Here is a 23,909-nt window from a genome sequence, read left to right as displayed (position 1 = left end):
TCCACGGCCACGGATCAGTTTAGAAAGAGCACGGGCTACAGTTCTGGCCGAGGAGACGTGAGGGGCGTTCTGTTGGGCGCTGCTACAAGCTTTCCTCACTTTTAAAAAGGGCAACAAGGAAGGGAGGGAGCTGCTCTCTGCCCTGCACCCTCCGAAGGTTTGGGTGCTCCGCGTACAAGAGGGGATTCTTGCTGCTGCTGCTGCAGCCGACTTGCAGACGCTGGCCACTGCTGGCAGGCCTTGACTTCACCGTGGAGCCACTGGCACCACCACGTGTCCTGAGAGCTTAAACCTACGCCGACTCCTCTGTTATTACGGCCCGAAGCATACGCACTATAGATATCTAAACTCACCTTTTTGCTGCTTTATCACTCCTACCTTCCCGCTCCTAAAATGTAAGCTCTGTGAGGGGAGGGGCCTGTCCCTCCATCACTATGTCCCCATCACGTGGACTGGGCATTGTCTGGCACAGCTACAGCAGGTGCTTGATGAATGCTGGCTGCATTCATGCATGAGGGTCCTCCAGGGCAGGGACTCAGTCACTGTGGCTTCTGGGAGCGGCAGGGGCTCAAAAGCCTTCGCTGGATCAACAGGCAGGGAAGCCAGAAGACAGCTTCTTAAGAAACAAATTTAATACTATATACAAGGGAAAACGTACAGAAACAACAAAGGAGACGCAACAGGGCTGGAGGTGCCCATCCCAACTAGCTGCCCACGCAGAGGGCCGATGCCAGCCCCTAGCTCGCCCTCCTCCTCCTACAGTTGGAAGGGCTCCACGGGCCACCTTGCCCTGGCGGTGGGATCCACGTGGTCCTGAAGCCGGTGCCACTTCATGTGGGCATTCCGACCCTTGATCTTGCCAAACACCCTGAGGAGGCACCAGAGGACACAGGGGTCAGAGCAGGGGGAGGCGGGTAGCCCTGAGGGGGGCACCCCAGAGGGCTGAGGGCAGGCAGTGTGGGAGCATCCAGGGAAAGGGCGGTACCTCTCACACTCCCGGCAGGGAAAGAAGCCCTGGCCCTTGCTGCTCCCCGGCAGCTCAGGGGTCCGCTTCGAGCCGGTGTTTGGGCTGGAGTTGGGGATGGACTCCCTCCTGTAACTCTCAGTAGTCCTCGGTAATTCGGGGGTTGGACGGTGGCTGGGTTTCCTCCGAGGGCTACGAGTGACCTGCACAGGGGGCAGAGGTGATGAAAGGGTGCTGACCGCCCCGCCGCCCTTCTAAGGGAGAAGCAGGTGTCCAGAGCGTCCAGACGTCGCGGGGTGCACCCCCCCACCGCCAGCCAGCTTGGATGGGCACCGGGCATCCAGATCCGTGCTGAACTCCTGAAGCCCTATCCCGAGACCCTCTACCTTCGCTTCTGTCCTGTCTGCTTCACCCAGCTCTCTCTTGACCCTCTTTTCCGGCACTGGGGCTCGGCCGCAGTCAAACTTGTTCATTTTCTTCTGCATGTAGTAGAACTCGACACACTGGGCTACTGTTTTTGTCTGGACCTAGTGGAGGAAGACAGAAACCGGCTAAGGACAGTGCCTCAGGAGTAGCAGTGAGTATGGCCTTGACGCCCTAAATCCCCTCCCCATGGGGCCAGCCGCCACTTTTTGAAAGCCCTCCTGAAACGTTTCTCCCCTACGGCTTGGTATGCTCCACTGCTACGGGGGACAGAGAATCACAAAGTCCTCCTGGGGATGAAGGAGTTCAGAGAGAAGCCACCAGAGTCAACACCATCTAAGCTCTGCACGCTCTGAGCAACAAGGCTGGCCCAAGAAGGCTTCTCTCCAGGAAAACGCACACACGGTACACACGAGGACGCTCACTGTGACATCATGTGGAGCCACATGTCTACCGACTGGGACTAATTAAACCAGAGTGTCCTTACGTGGTGGATACCTCATAGCCTTATGTGACAGCTAGGCAGAGCCCTCCAAAAAACTGAAGAGGAAGGAATACTTCCCAACTCAGTCCGTAAGTTCAACATTTCTCTGATACCAAAGCCAGACAAAGATATTACAAGGAAAGAAGCCTACAGACCAATGTCCCTCATGAACATAGATGAAAATTTTTAAACAAAACTTTAACGAACAGAATCCAACAATATATATATGTGTATATATATATACGTGTATATATGTGTGTGTATATATATATATATATATATATATATGTATGTATATATGTATATATATATATAAAGGACAATATACCATGACTAAGTGGAGCTCATCCCAGAAACGTGAGGTTGGTTTAACAATCGAAAATCAATGTAATTCATCATATTAAACTTAAAAAAGAGAAATCATATGAGCATCTTGATAGGTGCAGAAAAAGCATTTGATACAATCCAATGTCCATTCCTGATGGAAACTCTCAGCACAATAGGAATAGAAGGAACTTCTCTTCAACCTGATAAATGAGACCTACAAAATCCCTACAGCTAACGGTGGAGTGGTTTCCCCTCAAATATCATGAACAACACAAGGATTTCCACTCTCACCACTTCTACTCAATACTGTACTGGTGGTTCTAGAGTGCAAAAAGGCAAGAAAAAAAGTAAAGGCATCCAGGTTGGAAAGGAAGAAAGAAAAGTGTCTTTATTTGCAGATGATGTGACGGTCTATGTAGAAAATTCAGTGGAATCCACAAAAAAGTTACCAAAACTAGTAAGTTAGTTTGGCAACATTTCAGAACACAAGATCCATATAAAAATCAATTTTATTTCTATACATACTAGCAACAAACCATTGGAAACTGAAATAAAAAAGAACTCTATAACATCATAAAAAACACAAGTACTGGGCTTCCCTGGTGGCGCAGTGGTTGAGAGTCCGCCTGCCGATGCAAGGGACACGAGTTCGTGCAATGGTCCTGGAGGGATCCCACGTGCCATGGAGCGGTGGGGCCCGTGAGCCATGGCCGCTGGGACTGCGCGTCCGGAGCCTGTGCTCCGCGGCGGGAGAGGCCACAGTGGTGAGAGGCCCGCATACCGCAAAAAAACAACAACAACAAAAAAAAACAAAACAGAAAAAAACCAAGCGCTTAGGAATAAATCTGACAGAAAGTATGCAACAACTGTACACTAAAAGCTTCAAAACATTGCTGAAAAATTAAAGATTGAAATAGAGAGATATACCCTGTTCACGAGTCAGAAGACTCAATATTGTTAAGGTAACAACTCTCCCCAGTTGACGTAACGAGTCAAAAACAGTACCAATCAAGTTCCTAGCAGAAATTTTTATTTTGAAATTGTCAAGTTATTTCTAAAATTCATAGGGAATTAAAAAGGATGTAGAATACAAAAAATAACTTTGAAAAAGAATAACAAAGTTGAAGGACTAACATTTTCTAATTTCAAGACTTAGAATAAAGCTACAGTAATAAAGACAGTATGGGAATAGCTTAATAAAAGACAAACAGATCAATGGAACAATACAGGGTCCAGAAGTAGATGCATATATATATGGCCAACTGATATTTAACAAAGGTACAAAAGCAGCTGAGTGGAGAAAGTATGGTCTTTCCAACAAAAGGTATTGGAATAAATATCCATATGCAAAAATGAACTCACCTCGCACCCCATACAAAAATAAACTTAAAATGGATCATAAATCTAGAAATAAAACCTAAAACTATAAAACCTCCAGAAGAAAACATAGGGGAAAATCTTTGTGACTTTGGGTTAGGCAAAGATTTCTTAGATACAACGCGAAAAGCACAGTCTATAAAAGAGAAACTAGTAAGTTAGGCTTAAGCAAAATTTAAAACTTTTCTTCAAAAGACACTGTTAGAAGACTGACAAATGGCATATTGGGAGAAAATATTTCCAAAGCATATATCTGGATAAAGGACTGGTGTTCAGATCAAAATAAGAACTCCTACAGCTCAATAAAAACACAGACACTCCAATAAAAACAGAGGCAAAAGATATGAACAGACAGCTCACCAGAGAAGGTGCACAGAGAGCAAAAAAACACAAAGATGCTCAGCATCATTAGTCATTAGGAAAATGGAGTCAGATGCGACTGTACACTCATTAGAATGGCTAAAATTAAAGAGACTTAGCATACCAAGTGTCGACGAGGGTGTGGAGCAACTGGACCTTTCATAACCTGCTGGTGGGAATGGGAAGTGGTAGAGCCACTTTGGAAAACAGTTTGGCAGTTTCTTAAAAAGTTCAACATACATCTACTATAAATTACCCTCATTCCCCTCCTAGGTATTTATAATCCCAACCCCGTGTCCGCAAAAAAAAAAAAAAAAAAAAAAAAAAAACCCAGTACATGTCCGTACAAAGACTTGTATGTAAATGTGCAGAGCAGCTTTATCTGTAGTCATCAGTAACTGGAAACCACCAACAGGTGGATGATTAAATGAACGGTGGTCCGTCCACACAGTGGTATACTCCTCAACAGTAAAGGGATGAACTATGGGTACACACGACAACATGGATGAATCTCAAAATCATTAGGTTGAGTGTAAGAAGCCAGACAAAGCAGATCACGTGCTGTATGATTATTCCATTTATATAAACCTCTAGAAAATGCAAACTAATTTAGAGTGACAGAAAGTAGACAAGAGTTGACTAGGGACCCGGGTGGCAGGAAGGAAGGGTTGCAAAGGGGCAGGAGGGAACTTTTGGGGGTGAAGGATACTCTCATTATCTCGATCATCGTGGTGGTCTTACAAGTGTATAACTATGTCAAAAACATTAAATCTCACACTTCGATTATGTGCAATTTTGCGTACATCAAGTTAAAAAAAAGAGCAAACTAATCAGCAGGATATTAAGTATATGATGTCATCCTTTTTTGAGAAAGTGCATATAGGTGTGTAAAATCCGTATGGGCAATAAATACCTGTCAGGTTATCAAATCAGAAGTAGGATTGTGGGGAGGGGTCTGGAGGGCTTTATTTTGAACATGGGATTCATTTCTCTACCGTTTCAGGTTGTTCCAAGCAATGGCATTGTAGTTGTCAACTGTTCACAGCATGAGCAGAGTATCGCCCCTGAAAGGCCCTGCAGTTCTAGCGCCTCGGCCGTGTGAAGGAGCCTTGTCTACACCAGCCTGCCATGTTCGCCTTACCATCTTGTGTATCAAGTAGAAGTCCTTCTTGTAGGCACGGAACGCCTTCTTAAAGAGCCTCTTCTCCATGGAGGTCCAGATGTCCGAACCTATTGGAGAAACAGCCAAGAGGAGGAAGGATGTTTCTCCTTCTGGGACCACAGCCACGGCTGAAGTGCAGACTCCCCTCCTTTTTCAGGCCACCGAGCGCCACTTATATGCCAAGATTTCTGCTAAGCCCCTTACTTGCTTTATCTCACACAATCCTCACAAAAACCTTAGCAGGTAGGGGCAATTACCATCCCCACTTGACAGGTGCAGCAACTTGAGGCTTCCTCTGGTTAAGAGACTTGCCAAGGGCAGGCGTGGGCCCCTGGTTGCCTGACTCCAAGGCTGGAGTGCTCAACTGGGAAACCTGAGCCCACCCCAACCTGGCACCCCCCTTCTGGCCAGGAAGAGCCCACGAGGGAACCAGTGGAAAGGGGAAGGTTGGATCCAACTAGAGAACAGCACCCACTGAGTCCCCCAGAGAGGACGGGCCCTTCTGGGAGGGCAGGTGCAGGCCCCAAGAGAACTCCGGGAGGCACGTGCAGAGCTTGCCATGGAAAGTGACTGGCTCGCAGGGGCCTCAGCCAGGCCAAAACCACGCGGGCAGCCACGCTCGTTACCTGTGTAGTGATAGTTGGCGAGAGGGTGAGTCCGTGGCTTCTGGGGTCCTCTCAGTAACAGGGTCTCCAGGGCAACCTGGAACGAGAGGTGTGGTGGGCAACTCTCTGAGGGAGGGAAGGTGAGGTAGAGGCCCACCTTCATTCTTTCATCCAATCAGAAAATATGTGCAGCCCTCCCTAAAGCCACCCCTACCCCAGGGCGACTCAAAGTGTGGTCGGTCTGTGGACTGGCCACCAGCTGTGAACCACTTGGGACACATTGCCTACAGCACTAAGCGGACTGTTGAGTGCAGCTGACGTTACCTTTTTCATAGCAAGATTTACTTGATGACGAAACAGTGTGTGGACTTATTCTGGCACAAGCTCCTTATTTCTTCAGGGAGCAGCATTTGGAGTGGCACTGCCCCCGCCCTACCCCATGTTATGGTCCTCATAGCACTAATCATTATCTATCACTTGTAAAAAATGTATTTCATGTGTTCACTCTCCTAAAATGTAAGCCCTGCAAAGAGAGGGCATTTGTCTTGCTCAACAGCGTAACCCCGGTCAGGACTCGCTATGCAGTTTGCAGGACCCAGCGCAAAATGGAAACACGGGGCCCTGTGCTCAGAAACTATTAAGAATTTCAAGATGGTGGCAGCAGAGCATTAAACCAAGAATGGGCCCCTGAGCTGGCCCCAGCCTGATACCGTGACATCACCAGGTATCAGGAGGACCCAGTAAATGTGTGCTGATTACTCTGCTGAGCACCCACCACGTGCCAGCCACTGCCTCTCAGCTTGAGAAAAAGCACCATGTAGCCCTGACTCTTGGGTCTCCAACTCGGGTGACGTGACTTCCTCTCCCACTACACACAGTTGGACTTCTTCATTTTCTAAACTTCAGGATTGTGAGGAGGGTCCTTGGAGGAGGCAGAGGCATTTCTGTTGCATCTGAGGTTTGCATACACCATTTTTAATCCAAAAGTTAATGTTCAGTAAATAAACCAGATGAATGCAGGCCCTGAGTTGGTTCTGCTAGGCACCGCCTCCCCAGTGCCGCGCTGAGATGAGGTAACGCTGGAGGAACCCTGGTGCTCTGCTGTCACCCCAGAGAAATAACTGATTGAGCCCGTATGTGTGCATTTCCCCTACGTTCCAAAGGACACCACCAGTCCCAAAGCGACCAGGGAGAAGGGTGGGTGGCCAGCCTTTGGTTCTCGTGAGCTGCAAAGCCCCAAGTAGAAGGCACGTGTCTTGCGCCTAGAGCCCCTGGCCCTAAGAGACCAGGGAGCTTCCCACAGCTCCTCTGAGCCCCCGCCTCGCCTGCACCGCACCTGGATGTTGCCCTGGGCTTCATGCAGGCAGTGCAGAGCGAGCTCCAGGTTGGTGCCCCCGCCCGGCATCACGCTGGAGCAGGCCACGTTGCAGAGCTCGGTCACTGTTTCCAGCAGGCAGCCCGGCAGCGAGAAGGAGAGGAGACACAGAGGGTCAGCAAGTGCCAGAGAGGAAACCTCCCCAACAGCACAGATGGGGTGGGGGGCTCCTGTCACCATCTCCCTCACCTCTCTGTTACAAGCAGGCTGAGGGAAGGGAGCGACAAGGAGGATGGGCAGAAACCCTGCTCCTGGCACCCGCTCTGGATGGCCTGGCCAGCTACTGGGTGAGAGGAGAGGTGGGGCAAGGGACTGCAGCACAGCAAAGCAGTCCTGCGCTGAAGGCCAGCTCTGCCCACCCCACCCCCGCCTGGGGATCACTGCTTCTTGGTCAAGGTGAGAACTGGGAGGAGAAACCCCTTGGACATGGAGGAGGGCTCTCGGGAACCTGGCCCCAAAGTCTCAGTCACCCCTATCCTGCGTCTTCGGGTTGGTCATCACATCTCCCCATGGCTTCCAGACCAGAGTAGCTACATGCTCGTCACTTCCAGCCAGTGATCTGTCCTGGAGCTCTGGGATCTCAGCCTGAAACTGGCTCCCTATGTTGATGTGTCTGAAATGAGGCCACACACACGGACATAAAAGGCATATGTGTGTGACCAAGATGGGAAATACAAGAGAGATGTGTGGTGAGCCCTGCTCACCAGGGCTGTGGAACCCACCTTTTGGCCATCTCTCAGACACAGGGAGTGCTCATCAGCCCAGCAGACACGCACTGGTATTCCAGAGACCTCTTGAGGGATACACTTCCTTCCTTCCTCCAATTTGCTTTTTTGCCAGATTTCTGGCTTCAGGCGTTTGGGGTCTAGGACAGGGGAGGTATGTGCTGATACCTGGCATTCTTCTGTATCCAAGGGAACATCCAAGCTACAGAACAGTATCTCACTGCGCCATCACCAATTCTATCTAGAACCCCAGGGTGCTGGGCATTCTGTCTGCAGACATCCAACTATGGTATGTCTGGACAGAAGGAATATTGGGGAAACACCTGGAAAAATCCACCACTTCTCTCCTGGAGAGGTTCTGGGTCTAGACCTGACTTTCCCGTGATGAAGGCTCCCTTGGGAAAAACCGACACTGGAATGCAAGGAGGGTAAAAGCATCCCCACATTGCAAGGACCCTCAGGTTCTAAGTCTGTTCCAACTCACGGTTCAGTGCTGATCTTGCTGTTGTCCTTCACCACACTGATGCCAAAAGAGCCGTCCATGTGATCTGGAAAACACCCAAAGAAGAGCCTCAAGGAGACTGGCTACAACTGACCCATGAGGCCCTTTTTGCCTGCCTTTCCAGAGCAGCTAAAAGCAGGCTCTTCAAGACTGCATGGTATACACACACTACTGTATATAAAATAGATCATCAAAAAGGACCTACTGTATAGCACAGGGAACTATACTCAATACTCTGTAATAACCTATATGGGAAAAGAATCTAAAAAACAATAGATATGTGATTATGTATAACAAAATCACTTTGCTGTATACCTGAAACTAACACATTGTAAATCAACTCTAATCCAATATAAAATTGAAAATTGGAAAAAAAAGATTGCATGGTATGGAGTTTCCTCAAAAATTAAAAGTAGGACTACCATATCATGCAGCAAACCCACTTCTGGGTATTCATCCAAAAGAACTGCAGTCAAGACCTCAAAAAGATATCTGAACTCCCATGTTCACTCCAGCACCATTCATAATAGCCAAGATGTGGAAACAACCTAAATGTCCACTGACAGATGAGCACATAAAGGTAATGTGACATCAACATACAATGAAATACCATTTAGCCTTAAAAAGAAATTCTGCAATACGCAACAACATGGATGACCACTGAGGACATTATACTAAGTGACATAAGCCAGTCACAGAAAGAGAAATACTGCATGACTCCACTTATATAACATATCTAAAGTAGTTGAATTCATATTGATAGAATCAAAGAGTGGAATAGGGGTTACCAGGGGTTGGGGCAGTGGGAAATGGGAGGTTACTAATCAATGGGCATAAAGTTTCAATTAATCAAGCTCTAGAAATCTGCTGTATAACATTGTACAGTTCAATAATAGTCAACAATACTGTATTGCACACTTAAATCTTTGTTAAAAGGGCAGATCACAGATTAACTGTTCACATCACAATAAAATAAAATAAAAAGATTGCATGGAAGTGGGATAAGACTTCTGAAAATGTAGAGTAAGGAACTCGGCAAAACAACAGATTTACTGACAAAAATCATTGAAAAAGAAAAAAAAAAGAACAGTAAGCTAAAGTCTCTGCACGTTGTCCTAAAGGCATACAGCATTTTAAGAAATACTCATTCAAGAAAACCTACTAAATCTCGGGAAGAACAGTGAGAGTCTGTGGCACTGGAGCCATGGCCCACCCCCTTACCCACCTAGCCCCCAGCTCTTTGTAACGGAAGCTCTACCCAGGTAGGTGCAGCCAAGGAGATGGGGGCTGCTTCTTCCCCTGGCTCCCATGCTTAAAGAATTAAAGCAAGATAAAATAAAAATTTGTCATCAAAGAGAAAATGCCATCAAGAGATGGAAATTATTTTTTAAAAAGATACAAATGTGGACTTCCCTGGCGGTCCAGTGGTTAAGACTCCACGCTTCCACTGCAGGGGGCATGGGTGTGATCCCTAGTAGAGGAAGTAAGATCCTGCATGCTGTGCGATGCAGCCAAAAAAAAGAAGAACCAAATGGAAATAGTTCAGGGGTTAAAAAAGTACAATAACCAAAATACGGCTCAACAGTAGATCTGAGCTGGCAGAAGAAACGATCAGCAAACCTGAAGATAGAACAATGGAGACTATGAAATCTGAAGAACAGAGAGAAAAAAATATAGGAAAGTGAAGAGAGCCTCAGAGAAATGTGAGATGTCATTACATGCAACAATATATATGTATTGGGAGTACCAGAAAGAGGGGAGAAAGGGACAGAATATTTAAAGTATTAATGGCTGAAAATTTCCCAACGTTGATGAAAAACAATATGTATATCCAGCAAACTCTACAAACTCCAACAAAGATTAAACACAAAGAGCTCTACATCCAGACATAACATAGGCAAAATGTGGAAAGCAAAAATAAAGATAAGATCTTGAAAGCAAAAAGGGAAAAACAATTTGTTACATACAAGGGCACTACAGTAAAATTAACAGCTAACTTTTTAAGAGAAACGATGTAGGTTACAAGGCAATGGGATAATATATTCAAATTACTGAAAGTAAAAAAGTGTTAACCAAGTATCTTATATTCAGCAAATTATCTTGCAAAAATGAAGGTAAAATAAAGACACTCCCAGATAAATAAAAACTGAGGACACCTGTTGCTGGCAGACCTGCCTTACAAGAAATATTAAAGGTGAAATATTATTCAGCCCGCAAAAAGGAACAAAGTACTGATACATACTGCAACTTGGATGAAACCTAAAAACATCATGCTAACTAAAAGAAGGCATTCATAAAGGACCACATACTGTATGATTCCACTCATATGAAATATGCAGAATAGCCACATCGATAGAGACAAAGTAGATTAGTCGTTACCCACGGCTGGGGATGGGGAGGATGGAAAGGAGGGACTGCTAATAAGTACAGGGCTTCTTTTGGGGATGATGAAAATTTCTGAAAACTGATGGTAGTGATGGTTGCACAGCTCTGTGAATATACTAAAAACCATTGAATTCTATACTTTAAAGGGATGAATTGTATGGTATGTGAATTATATATCCCTAATAAAAATAAATAGTAAAGAAAGTCCTTCAGATTGAAAGCAAATGACATCAGATGGTAACTTGAATCCAAACCAAAAAAAAAAAAAAAAAAGCGAAGCGCTAGTAAATATGGGTAACTATAAAAATCACTAGGATTACATATTTCTTTTCTTTTCTTAATGGCCTTAAAAATAACTGCATAAAACAATATGTATTGTGGGCCTGTAACATATAGAAATATAATATATGTGACAGTAACTGCACAAGGAGCACAGCTGCATTGGAGTAAAGGAATATCACCTCAGACAGTAACTCAAATCCACAAGAATAAATGAAGAGATCAGAAATGGTAAATAAGAAGGTTAATATAACAACCTCTATAAATCATGCTTGCTTTCCTTTATCCGCTCAGTGTTTCTACACAAAATAAAAGTATATAAAGCAATAAACATGACCAGTACGGTATTACTGGGTCTCTCACATATAATAGCAAAAGAGTTAGAAGGAATAGAGCTAGATAGGAGCAGTGTTTCTATATTTCACTGTTAATGAGTTATTACACATCCTAACAGATTCTGATAAGACATATATTTTAAGTCCTAGAGCAACCACTAAGAAATGACTAAGAAACAATGAAAAATTAACGGAATTGAAATGTCACACTAGAAAATACTCACTTAATACAAAAGAAAGCAGGAAAGGAGGAACAGAGGGAGAAAAAGACATGTAACGTATAGAAAATAAAAAGCAAAATGGCAGATGTAAATCCAACCATATCAATATAACATTAAACAAGAATGGATTAAACAAACCAATCAAAAGGCAGAGTTTGTAAGACTGGATAAAAAACACATGATCCACCTAATGGTGTCTAGAGGTAACATGCTTTATTTTCAAAGACACAAATAGGCTGAAAGTAAAAGAAGAGAAAAATATATACCAAGCAAACAACAACCAAAAAAGAGAATGGAATGGCTATACTAATGTCAGGCACATTAGACTTTAAAACCAAAAATATTACTAGAGATAATGATAAAATTATTGTAATAATGACAAATGATGTCACAATCACATCCTAATGATAAAAGGTCAAGCCGTGAGGAAGATGTGACAATTACAAACATATACACACCTACAAACAGACCCCCAAAATACACCAAGCAACAAACGACAGAACTGAAGGATGAAATAAACCATTAAAAAATAATAGTTGGAGATTTCAATACTTTCAACAGTGGATAGGGCAACTAGGCAGAAGATCAACAAGGAAATTGAAACTAACTAGACAAAACAGACAAAATACAGCATTCCACCAAACATCAGTAGAATACATTCTTCTCAAATTCACATGGAACATTCTTCAAGACAGACCGGATTCTAGCCCATATAACATGCCTCAATAAATTTTAAATTTTAAAATAAATTTAAGGGGGGCCTCCCTGGTGGCGCAGCGGTTGAGAGTCCGCCTGCCGATGCAGGGGATACGGGTTCGTGCCCCGGTCTGGGAGATTAGATTTCAAATCAATAAAAGGCAGCAATTTGGAAAATTCACAAATATGTGAAAATTAAGCAACACACTCTTTAACAGTCAGTGTATTAAACAGGAAGTGGAATGATAAATTAGAAAATACTTTAGCTGAATGAATATAAAAACACAACATACTAAAACTTACAAAATGTAGCTAAAGCAATGTTCAGAAGGAAATCTATAGCTGTAAAATATCTGTATTAAAAAAGAAGAAACATCTCAAATCATTTATGGTCAACTGACTTTCCACAAAGGTAGCAAGACAGGGCTTCCCTGGTGGCGCAGTGGTTGAGAGTCTGCCTGCCGATGCAGGGGACATGGGTTCGTGCCCCGGTCTGGGAAGATCTCACATGCCGCGGAGCGGCTGGGCCCGTGAGCCATGGCTGCTGAGCCTGAGTATCCGGAGCCTGTGCTCCACAACGGGTGAGGCCACAAACAGTGAGAGGCCCACGTACCACAAAACAAACAAAGAAACAAACACCTCACAATGAGCTACCGCTTCACACCCACTAGGATGGGTGTAATAAAAAAGACAGCTAAGAAGTGTGAGCAAGGATGTGGAGAAACTGCAACTTTCATACAATGCTGGTGGAAATTTAATATGACCCGGCCATTTTGCAAAGCAGTCTGGCAGTTCCTTAAATGGTTAGACATAGTTACCCTTTGACCCAGCAATTCCACTCTGAGTTATATACCCAAGAGAAATGAGGACTTATGTCCAACAAAAACTTACACATAAATGTTCTTAACAGCACTGTTTGCAACAGCCAAAGGACACAAACAACCCAAATGCTCGTCAACTGATGAATGGATAAATAAAATGTTGTCTATCCAGAGAATTCAATATCATTCATCCATAAAAAGAAATGAAGCACTGATGCATACTACAACATGAACCTTGACAACATTATTCTAAGTGAACAAACTAGACACAGAATGTCACGTATTTGATGATTCCAATTACATGAAATGTCCAGAATAGGGAGACCCGTAGAAAAAGTAGGTTGGTAGACTGGTGGTTGCCCAGGGCTGAGGAGTTGGGGGCTACAGGGCCTGTGTGTCACCGCTCGTGGATATAATCTTCTGGGGTGATGAAAATGCTCTAGAATTAGATTGTGGGATGGGTGTACAATCCTAAGAATACACTAAAAAATCACTGTACACTTTAAATGGGTGATTCATATGGCATGTGAATTATACCTCAATAAAGCTGTTTAAACAATTACTCGAAAGGGCAGGCAGAAGGGTGCTCAGGCTAAATGGCGTCTATTTTCTTTCTGGCTACAAAGTCATAAGCACCTAGAAGGCTGCTGGTCCCAGATGGTCCTGGGATAGTTCTGAACAGCAACGGGACCCCCAGAGCAGACCCAGGCGTAGGCCAGAGAGAATGGCTGGACCAAATTCTACAGGGGGCGGGGGTCTGGCCCCCCACAGGCCCATCATGGGGCGATCAAGCTCACTCACCAAGCATGGCGCTGATGAGCCTGTCGGGACGGGCCCGGGCAGATGTGGAACAGAGAGTGTTGAAATACAGCCCAGAGCCCTCCCGGATGGGGCTGAGCATCGGGGGCGGTGTGTAGGGAGGTCACTGGGACAGTCCCTTCAGGAGGTGGTCCATCAGGAACACGGGCGAGCGCAGGCAGCTCTGGCGGCATCCTCCCGGGCCCGGCTCCCCAGACATGGAGGGCGGAGGAGGGATGAGCAGTGCCTTGGGCCGTGGGAGCTTCTTCCGCTTCCTGTGTTGGCTGCTCTCCTTGCTGCCTCTCTCTTCCCCGTCCTTCTCCTGTCCCTGGAGAAGAAGAGACTTCAGAACCACGGGGGTCACCTGAGGCCACCGGCCCCAAAGCTCAGACCTCAAGATGGCCTGAGAGTGGGAAAGGGTACTGACCAGCCAAATGCACACCCAGCATGGCCATGCCCAGAGTCCTCAGCGCAGGAAGCCGGGCAGGGCCACCACGCCTGAGCCAGACTCCAGACCCTAAGCCGGGCGACATTTGACGCTGGGGCCTTCTCAGGCACCCACCCCCACCCCAAGGAGAGGCCCTCACTCAGACCATTTTGGAAACTCATATCCGTTGTTAAAGTGACTGGCACTTAAAGTGTGGGGGCCAGACGGATGCAACAGCATGACAAAAGGAAAACCTGTTGCCCTCAAAATGACAGCAGCTCCTGGGAGACAAACAGTGGGCTCCATGCACCCCGTACCCGAGTCCAGCATGGACTTCTCCAGGTGGGGTCTTCCAGCACAGGCTGAAGAGACGACGGCTTGAGCTTGCTACACTCTCTCTTACCTCCACGCAATCTCCCCTCCTCTCTGCCCATCTTACCCCTCCTCATCCTCCGGCTCTCAGCTGCAACGCCCCCTTCCTCAGGCAGGGTCTCTGGTGCCCTTGGGGCTCCCACAGCTCCCTCTCCCAGCCCGGCCCGTTCTGGGTCGTCAGTGTCCCGGGATGGGTCTATCTACTCCGCTGCGCTGGGAGCCCCAGGAGACGGGGGCAGGCCTGTTGTGGTCGCTGCAGTGTCCCCAGCCCTGCCCAGCACAGGGCCAGACACAAAGGAAGTTCACTGGAGGTTGAATGGATGAATGAACACGCAAATCAAGCTCTTCTGGAGTCAGGATTTGGGGGCTTTTCTCACAGCTCCCACTGGCAGCTGGAAAGCAGCTGGAAGGAAGTGCACCCACCTTGCTCCCCAGGGGATGGTTCGCTGGAGCCACTGGCACCGAAACAGGGACCACCAAAGGGGCTGCGGTCATGTTGTCCAAGGACTTCCTGCCTCCCGGGGAACTCTGCCTGTGCCCTTCTGGCCTCAGCACCTGTCTTTGTGGCTTGCAAAACTCCATGCCACACAGCTACACACAGAGAAGAGCCAGCCCTTTAAGAGACACAGTACGTAGGGAGCAAGGGGCCCCTCCAGAGCAGCACAGCCCTGACTCCCGGCCCCCAGCCAGGCTCCCTGCAGGAGGACGGCTCCATCCTGAGATGAATGGCAGCTTCGCGCCCCTTCACCTGCGGCTCCTGCTTCCCTCGAGGTGACGGCCACTGGTCGCTGTGAAAACACATGTGGCTGCTCAGCCCTCTCTCTGTATAAAACATCTGGCTGCAATTCTTGCAGACGTAAGTGCTCCTTGGCTCTGCCCAGTCTGTGGGACCACCACTGTGCTGGTTCCTGTGGGGAAGAAAGGGAGAATGGGACTCCGTCCCCAAACACTGATCCTCTGACAGACAGCTTTGGACGAACCCTAAAGAAATGGACATGATGCCCCCGATTCTCTGTGGCCTGGTGCTCACCCCTTCAGGAGTGAAGCATCCAGAGCTCGCTCACCCAGGGCCAGCACATCAAAGCCACCAGAGTTCTCCCGAGGGGCTTCTGAACTTACCAGCCACCCGCCATGTTCTCCTCCTTCATCGGGTGGGGGAGCCGGTAGATATTTCCACCCTGAAGACGAAAATTCATCTGAGCCAACATATCAGAAATGAGATGCAAGAGTGAAAACTATAAGACTTGAAAGAAAACACAGGTATAATTCTTGGTGACCCTGGAGTAAGCAGTGGTTTCTTGGATGACTCCAAAACCAAACAAAAGACAGACGTATTGGACTTCATCAAAACTTACAACTTCTGTGCTTCAAAGGACATCATCAAGAAGTGAAAAGACAGAATAAGAGAAAAAAGTTGCAAATCATGTATCTGATAAGGGACTATGTATATTTCTGTATCAGTGATACATAATGAACTCTCACAGCTCAAAAATAAAATCACAACCCAATTTAAAAATGGGCAAAGGGTCTGCATAGACACTTACCCAAAGAGGATATACAAATGGCCATTAAAAGATGCTCAGGATTATTAGCCATCGGGGAAATGCAAATTAAACTATAATGAGATTATCATTTCCCACCCACTAAGGTGAACCAACTGGACAAGAACAAGTGTTGGTGAGGATGCAGAGAAACTGCAGGCCTCATACACTCTGGGTAGGGATATAAAACAGCACAGCTTTTTGGGAAAGTCTGGCACTTCCTCCAATAGAATTACCCTAGAGCCCAGCAATTCCCCTCCAAGGTATTTCCCAAGAGAAATGAAAACATATGTCTAAACAATAATCTGTACACAAATGTTCATAGCACCGTTATCACAATGGCCAAGAAGGGAAAACAACCCAAATATCTATCATCTGATGAATGGATAAATAAAATGTGGTGTTTCCATACAATGCACAAGTTACCAGCGATAAAAAGGAGTGAAGTTCTGACCCGTGCTACAGCACAGAGGAACTCTGAGAACATCAGGTTAAGTGAAAGAAGCAAAAGACACAAAAGGCCACGCAGCGTTAGGATTCCAGTCACATGAAGTGTCCAGAATAGGCAAATCCATGCAGACAGAAAGTAGATGCATGGTTGCCAGGGGCTGGGAGGGATGGAGAGATTGCGGGTGACAACCAACGGTGTGGGGTTTCTTTTTGCGGTGATGAAAGTGTATTGGCAAAGAGTGGCGATGCGAGCACGACCTCGTAAACAAACTAAAAACTACTGGATGGTGCACTTCAAGATGGCGAATTAGATGGCACGTGAATATTAAAGCTGTGGGAAAAAAAAAGAGGAGGAGGTAGCTGTGGTGCGACAGGAAGGATGCTGGACCTCGGAACATCACGAAGAGACGTGGCCAAGCTCTCTGCGCCCAGGACCTCGTGGGCACGATGTGGGAGGACCCAAGCTGCTCCAAAAGGGCGGACCAGTGCCAGGCCTGCAGTAGGGGCCAAGTCGGACTTGTGGACCTGTGATTCACAACCAGAATAGACACAGCATTTCACGTACAAATATCAAGGGTAAAGGAGCTCTGCCTTTACATTCTCTGAAGAAGTGAAGGAGGCAAATCCAAAAGGAAGCGAAAGGCAGAAAGAAAGCAAATAGAAAAAGCTTAGTGAAGAAACATGATGCAAAGTGTCTCTGACAACTCTAAAGCCCTGTTCTGTTGTGTGTGTGTGTGTTGCAGGGCGGAGGGTGATGGGAGGAACCATCCCTTCTCTGGAACTTCATTCGCCCCTCTGTAAACAAACTGCATCTGAGGATTTGCTGAGGTTAAATACAGTGCCTGGACAAGTCAGAAACACGGACACAGGTAAGGACGAGACTCTGCCCCCCGCATGGTCAGGTCCCGTGAGAGGGCCCTGGTACCTGGATCCTGTTGAGTATCATCAGCTTGGACTTGGAGTCCCAGGGGGGATCCGCTGGAGGCCCGGCCAACGACGAGAAGGAGGCCATGGCTACCTGGCTTGGAGAAGCTGCACAGCAAATATCCACTTTCACTTTCTCCTTCCGGAAGTGCTGGACCCCGGGAGTTGCCAGAGAAGAGCCTGTAGCCTCCGCCCCAGGAGCAGGCCGGGCCCTCTCCACCTTTTGTGGCCCCGGAAGCCGTGCCATTCTCAGCCTGGGCCTGCTTCCCTGGGAGGTGGGCTCTGGATGGCTCCTCCCCTCCTAACTGGGTCTGATGCAGGCCCCGAGGGAGAAGATGTCCCTAGGTCCAAGGTCCCTTTCGAGGATCGCAACTGCTTGGCCAGAGAGGAGATGTCTGGGTTTCCAGGAGGGTCCAGGGACGCCGCCGTGGGGGCAGGTGGAGCAGCAGCCACTTTTGGTCTTCCCTTTGGGTCCTGGCTCACGCTGCTGGGGGAGGGCTCTGTGGGTAAAGCGGGTGTGGATTTTCTCCTGCGGGCTAGGGACCCCTCTGGATCAGGGTTCACGGGGCCAGCATGGAGAGAGTCAACAGTGGGTGCCACAGGTGGGGGTTGCTGTGGCCACGGCCCCTGCAGTGACTTCAGGGCAACTTGCTTGCCGTCGGGTGTGGGAAGCTGGGAGGAGGCGGCGGCCACCTGGGTGTGGGAGAAGATCCGCTGGGACTTGGTGATCATCTGGAACACCTGCATCTGCTCGTGGCTCACCAGAGACTCCTGAGCCTTCAGGACCAGCTGCTGGAAGAGCGGTGTGGCATCCGACGGGAGGCCGCTGGACTTCTGGCCGTCCTGGGGGCCAGGCTCACCAGGGTCCTGCCACGAGAAGGAGTCGCAGTCGCACTTGCTCTTCTTGGAAGCCCAGGAGTCGTCTTCCCCGCTGGTGCTGACATATCTGGGGTCGCCCGAGGCCTCCCCCTGGGCCTTCAGGAGCGTGGGAGGGAAAGACGGCGTGTCCTCCAGACCGGTGCACTGGCTGGGTGAGGGCTCCCCAGCGGGGGAGTCGCTGCTGAGCCCGGGGCCCGGCTCGGAGCCCTCCCGGGACGGCACTGCAGAGGGCTTGTGGACGACAAACATACTGTTTCCTTTGCTCTTAGGGCAGCCCGACAGGTTTCAGAGCCACTGGAAACTGTGGCTTGATGGCTGGGAACTGGCGGGGACAGTCTGGCCATGGAACAGAGGCAGGCAGGCGGGCAGGGAGCGCCCTCGGGCCAGCCCTCCAGGGATGATGGGGGCTGGAGCAGCGGCAGCTCCGGCTCGGCTGGGTCGGGGCCGCTGTTCTCCGCTGCCCGTGAGTGGACGGCTGTGAACACGTCCGTGCCCGGCTCCTTCCGTGGGGGCCGGGGATCCTCGGGAACACCTCAGTGCCCAGGGCTCCTGGGGCCGCCGGGGTGCTGGCTGGGCCGCAGGAGGAGGACCCTGACGAGGGCAGGGAGGAACAGGCCGTGATCCTCCCTTCGCCGCTGTCTGAAGGCCCTCCCAGGGCTGGCCCGGGAGAAGGGATCTTCTGGCAGATGATGCTGCTCACGATACAGCGCAGGAGGTCTCGGTTGGACAAGAGGGAGATGGGGGATGGGGCTTCCGGGGGCACCAGGGACCACAGGCTCGCGGGTGCGGGCTGGCAGGCCACCTCGTGCACACGGGGTGAGTTCCCGCAGGGCTCCTCCTCCGGAGGGGCCTCCTTGAGGATGCACAGGCCGTGCTGGACCTCGTAGTGCTGGCGCACGGAGCAGTAGTCGCTGTAGCTCTTGCTGCAGCCCTGCTCAATGCACACAAAGGGCTTGGACTTCTGGTGGGTGAGCGTGTGCCCAGTCCTGGAATCACATGAGGAGAAAGTTAGTGGGTGTCTCGGCGTGGGTCACTAACTGCAGGAACCCAGGCGTGTCCCCAGGGGGCAGCAGCATCGCAACTCAGAAACTGTGCTCAGACCCTAGGAGGAAAGACCCCTGCTACGGCCAAAGCCCTCTGGAAGGGGGAGCTCTTGCCCTCACCCCTAAGCAAACCCCTAATCTGAGATTAAAAACATCAGTGGGAGTCAAGTCAGAGTTCCCCAAAGTGGGTTCCTAAGGAACACCAGGCTCCAGAGTTGCTCCCTGAGGACTTGGGCTCAGCTGGCAAATAAGTTTGGGAAAAACACTCTTTACTTCTTGGAGGTTCCTAGGAGCAAACTGAAAAGCCACAGAGCAGATAAAGAGAGATCTGTTGAACTTTCCATGTCTCTCAAACTTATTTGCCCACAAAACCATGTTTTTAAAATAGACCCTTTTAGCATCCCCGAGAAGCAGAGAACCAGAGTTCTGAGAACAAACTTAAGGAAACGCTAACTTGGGGATGATCCTTCCTTGAACAAAGGAGTCTTTGCCTTCCCACAGGAGTCCTCTAGACAGCGACCTGGGAGCCCCACAGCAACAACAACAAAAAGCCAAATGCGCCTATAATGTCTGCAAATATAAAAGAATGCAAGTATGTAGTATATTTACATCATACGTATACCTGCATTAATATATTATAAATATAAACAAATGGGTAAATCACCCTCTGGGTTCCCAACAATCCTACTCCGGATGGTTCTAATCAATTGGACCCAGTAAATAATGAAACCCTTTCCCAAACGTGGACCCTTGGCCTCCATCTGAGGGAAGCAGCAGAGAGGGCATCCGGAGACCCACTTTCTAGCCCTAACTGTTACCAGCTTGTGACAGGAGTAAATCATTTCCCATCCTTAATGGCGAGAGGGGAGAGGATACAATGAAAGCGGGATTCATCGAAGCCTCAGTAAAGGCTGGGCGAGCTGTAAACATGCAAGGGATCGTCCTCTCCCACTTACGAGTCTCTCAGTTTGAAAGTCTGTCTCTTCTCCCTCGGCAGCAAGAAAAGCTTATCATTTCTAAGACATGAAGAACAAACGGAATTCTGCTCCTCTTACACTGAGCTTGCTTTTTAAAGTCAAATTTTGAAAAAAAATCGAGTTAATAAAAGGGGGAATTGAAACAGGAAAAAAGAGAGTGAACACTGCATTGCCATGTTCTAGAAACAGGCATTTCAGAACCCCTCACGCCCTGGTGTTATCCCAACATATATTCCTCATGGAGTGCATATCTGTTCTGCTCAGACACCTACCAGGGACTCTGAAACTTTCTCTACGCAGTTAGCCCAACTCCCTCCGTGACAAAATTGCCTCTGGAGTGTGTTTTTAAAGCACATGGGTCCCGTCTGCAAATCGCAGCGGCGCTCTCCTCACTGGAGTGAATCTGGAGGCTGGGGAGGGCGGGCTGTCCGGGGCAGTGTAGGCCCTGCCCCCCGCCTCCACCAAACACTGGCCGTGGGAGGAGCACAGGTCGCACACACCTGGGACACCCGACGGTGCGGGGCGGTGCAGGTGGATGGGAGGGGATGCAAAAGAACCGGGAACACGCCCAGCCCCCAGCAGCCCCCTGAACAGACATCCCGACCAGACTCCTACATACAGGTGGTCCTGACGCTTAAAGGCCTTGCTGCAGATTTTGCACACGTGTCTCCTCTCCTGGCTGTGCGTCAGGTAGTGCTTGCTGAGAGGACTGGCGCTGCTGAACACCTTCCCGCAGAGGCTGCGGTCCAGGAGTGGGTTCTGAGGGGACCTGTGCTGCCGCTTTCCTCTCCTTGTGCTCCCAGACGTGGCCCTGCCTCCTTCGTTAGCCTCTTTGGGCACCTTGAGCACGCCTAGCCCCAGGTCTAGACAGAGGGAGAAAGCACAGGTTATGACATCCGGGGACATCGGAGCCCGGGCCGAAGCACTCTACCACCCTCAGACCAACTTCAGCAGCTGAGTCCAACTCAGGGAGTTGGCCGAGAACCCCAACTTCAGCAGCTTCACTCGCAGAGAAGACCAGGCTTAGCACCAGGTGAGGGGGAGAAGGGACCCTGGTCAAGCCACACCTCCAGGGCGGCACCCAATCTTGAAGCCACACTTGGGGGGTAAGGGAGGGGACAGCAACAGTCTGAGAGCTTCCAGGACAGAGTGACTCGACAGGCAGGACTTCATGACGGTAACATCAACAGCACACTTGCAAGTGCAATCCAGAAATGCACAATGCAAAATCTTAGAAAAGTTTAAGTCCTTTCTCCCAGCCAATTCCACTCTGGTTTTTTAATTAAGGAAATTAAGGCCGATCTGTACAAATTAACGGAGATCTTGCAGTGAACTGCAAGCGAGTTAACTGCAGCATTGTTTTTCCTGGTGAAATGTGAGAAACCACCTAATAACTGACACGAGGGCAGGTGGGTGACTGCATTCTGGTCTCAATGGTCTATGGCGCAGGCATTTCAGATACAACTGTAGGAGAATATCCATTGACGTGAAAGGATGTTCATGCTGTACCACTAAGTGCCGTGCCACTAACAAGAGGATTGTTGAAAAACGGAATGACCTAGTCTTTAAAAGGGAAAAATAAATTTGAATAGAAACAAACAGAATGGGATTGATTGGTAGCATCATGGATCAACTTAATTTTCCTTTCCCTATATATCTGAATTTTCCATGTTTCTCTACTCCTTGGGTAAATGAGTAGTTTTTTTTTATAATTTCATTTTTGATTTTTTTTCTTTGACCCATGAGTTATTTTAGAAGAGTGTTCTTTAGTTTCCAAATACTTGAAGACTTTTTTCTCTTATTTCTTTTACTTATTTCTTTATTTTTGGCTGCATTGGGTCTTCATTGCTGTGCGTGGGCTTTCTCTAGTTGCGGCGAGTGGGGGCTACTCTTCGTTGCAGTGCGCGGGCTTCTCGTTGCAGTGGCTTCTCTTGTTGCAGAGCATGGGCTCTAGGCGTGCGGGCTTCAGTAGTTGTGGCTTGCGGGCGCTAGAGCGCAGGCTCACTAGTGGCGCATGGGCTTAGTTGCTCCGCGGCATGTGGGATCTTCCCGGACCAGGGCTCGAACCCGTGTCCCCTGCATTGGCAGGCAATTCTTAACCACTGTGCCACCAGGTTTTGATCCATCGCCTGGTCAAGTATCAGTGGGTTTTCCATGCCCTTGGCATAATTATTACTTGTGGAATATTTGCTCTCAAATGCATGTATAGATTACACACTCGTGTCCTGGATTGCCATCCCGGAAAGCATTTAAGAAACATCAGGTTCGGGACTTCCTTGGTGGTGCAGTGGTTGGGAGTCTGCCTGCCGATGCAGGGCCCTGGTCTGGGAAGATCCCACATGTCGCAGAGCAACTAGGCCCGTGAGCCACAACTACGGAGCCTGGGCGTCTGGAGCTTGTGCTCCGCAACGAGAGGCCGTGACGGTGAGAGGTCCGCGCACCGCGATGAAGAGTGGCCCCCGCTCGCCGCAACTAAAGAAAGCAATCGCACAGAAACGAAGGCCCAACACAGCAAAACAACAACAACAAGAAAAAGTTAAAGGGCATTAAAAACAAACCAACCAGATATATGTGGGTAGGCATTTTCCATCCCAGTTACAGAATGAGAAAACTGAGACTCAAACAGGGAAAATGACTTGCCCAAGGTGGCAAAGGAAGGAAGAAGAGCCAGGCTGTAGATTCTGGTTCATCTGATGCCAGAGTCCTTTCCCCAACCACAGTGCCCGCACCGCTTCCAACTCAACTTCCTCCTCTGCTCCTCCTCCCTCCCCGTCTTTTCAGATGGACTGAACTGAAACCTGGCCCTTCTGTGAAGCCTCCTGACACCAGCGTTTGCCCTGCTCCCCTAGCCAGTCCCTCCGAAGGCAGCACACAGTTACAGACACAATCACGCCTTTAAGCCATCAATCCTCTGAGGTGTCCCTCTTCCTCATCTCAGTTATTAATAGCATCTACTCAGTTGCTCAAACCCCAGCCTGCCCTGCCAACCTCCATCTGTCCTTTTCCTTACCAGCTCTCCCTGTGATGTGTGACCCGTCAGCATGTCTGAATCTACTTCTAACATGATCCCTAATCCTTGCGCTTCTGGCCTCTTCACTGCTACTCCAGCCCAGGCCACCATCTCCGCTGAGAGCCTTCCAGCTACTCTCCAGGATTCCCGTCTTGCCGCCCACGGCACCCTCACAGCAGCTAGAGCTTTGCACAGCCTCCCCTGGTTCCCGTGGCCGAGTCTGTGCTTTGCCGCACCGTGGCCTGGAAGTGGGTCTCAGCCTCAGCAGCCTCCTCAGTGTGGCTTCCCACCCCCGCGCCATCCACCTGCCAGCGTCTGCCACTCCCTGTCACTCCCTCGGACTTGGCCCCCTGCTGTACTTTCCTCATGTCGCTTTGTGGTGGACACAAGGTCTGACTCCCCAGTGGCTGTTTCTGCTTCCTCTTCTTTTCCTGGCAAATGGGATTC

General features: G+C 48.8%; 1 pseudogene; it reads right to left on the bottom strand.

Moving 5' to 3' along the window:
• Positions 1-35: 35 nt before the first annotated feature.
• Positions 36-23,830, bottom strand: LOC132479626 (zinc finger protein 541-like; annotated as a pseudogene).
• Positions 23,831-23,909: the final 79 nt, after the last annotated feature.

This window comes from Mesoplodon densirostris, chromosome 19, assembly GCF_025265405.1.
Source record: "Mesoplodon densirostris isolate mMesDen1 chromosome 19, mMesDen1 primary haplotype, whole genome shotgun sequence".
Lineage (NCBI taxonomy): Eukaryota > Metazoa > Chordata > Mammalia > Artiodactyla > Ziphiidae > Mesoplodon > Mesoplodon densirostris.
This window is presented reverse-complemented; position numbering and strand designations above follow the sequence as displayed.